This window comes from Streptopelia decaocto (genome assembly GCF_964273445.1).
Source record: "Streptopelia decaocto genome assembly, chromosome: 1".
NCBI classification, from domain to species: domain Eukaryota; kingdom Metazoa; phylum Chordata; class Aves; order Columbiformes; family Columbidae; genus Streptopelia; species Streptopelia decaocto.
Window position 1 is genome coordinate 213031151 of NC_138663.1, and position 1348 is coordinate 213032498.

Below are 1348 nucleotides of genomic sequence, written 5' to 3' on the forward strand. Positions count from 1 at the left end.
CTTGGAATTCAACCTGGCGAGAGGGGTCAAGGACAACAGGAAGAGCTTTTTCCAATCCGTGGCAGATAAAACTAACACCAGAGGCAATGTAGGCCACTGATGAACGAGGTGGGTGCCCTGGTGACAGAAGACACAGAGAAGGCAGAGTTACGGAATGTTCTGTGTCTCTGTGTGCCCTGCCGGGGGCTGTCCTGAGGATCCCGAAGCGCTGAGGCCCAGGGGAGGGCAGGACAATTGAGGAGTCTGCCTGGGTTGATGAGGACTGGGTTAGGGAGCAGTCGGGCAATCTGGACATCCATAAATCCATGGGTCTGGATGGGATGCACCCGCGGGTGCTGAGGGAGCTGGCTGAGGTCACTGCTGGACCGCTCTCCATCATCTTTGCCAAGTCTTGGGAAACGGGAGAGGTGCCTGAGGACTGGAGGAAAGCAAAAGGGCAGGCTTCAAAACTGGAGGCTTCAAAAAGGGCAACAAGGAGGACCCAGGGAACTCTAGACCGGTCAGCCTCACCCCTGTCCCTGGGAAAGTAATGGAGCGGCTTGTCCTTGGTGCCATCTCAAGGCATATCAGGGATAAGAGGGTTATTCGGGGCAGTCAGCATGGCTTTACCAAGGGTAAGTCATGCTTGACCAACCTCATAGCCTTCTATGAGAATGTACCAAGGTGGATGGATGATGGCAGAGCGGTGGATGTGGTCACCTTGACTTCAGTAAAGCCTTTGACACAGTCTGCACAGCATCCTCACAGCTGAACTGAGGGAGTGCAGGCTGGATGATCGGGAAGAGGTGACTGTGAACTGGCTGAAGGGAAGAAGCCAGAGAGTCGTGGTCAATGGGCAGAGTCCAGTTGATCCTGTATCCAGTGCAGAGCCTCAGGGGGCAGTGCTGGGGCCGGTGTTATTCAATATATTCATCAGTGATTTAGACGAGGGAACAGAGTGACTGTCAGCAGGTTTGCTGGTGACACCAAGCTGGGAGGAGTGGTGACACTGGAAGCTGTGCTGCCATCAGAGACCTGGACAGGCTGGAGAGTTGAGGGGGAAAAATTTAATGAAATAGAACAAGGGCAAGCGTAGAGTCTTGAATCTGGGCAGAACAACCCCAGGTTCAGTGTAAGTTGGGGAATGACCTGTTAGAGAGCAGCGTAGGGGAAAGGGACCTGGGGGTCCTGGGGACAGCAGGGTGACCATGAGCCAGCACCGGGCCCTTGTGGCCAGGAAGCCAATGGGACCTGGGGTGGGTTAGAAGGGGGTGGTCAGTAGGTCAGAGAGGTTCTCCTGCCCCTCTGCTCTGCCCTGGGGAGACCACACCTGGAATCTTGTGTCCAGTTGTGGCCCCTCAGTTCCAGC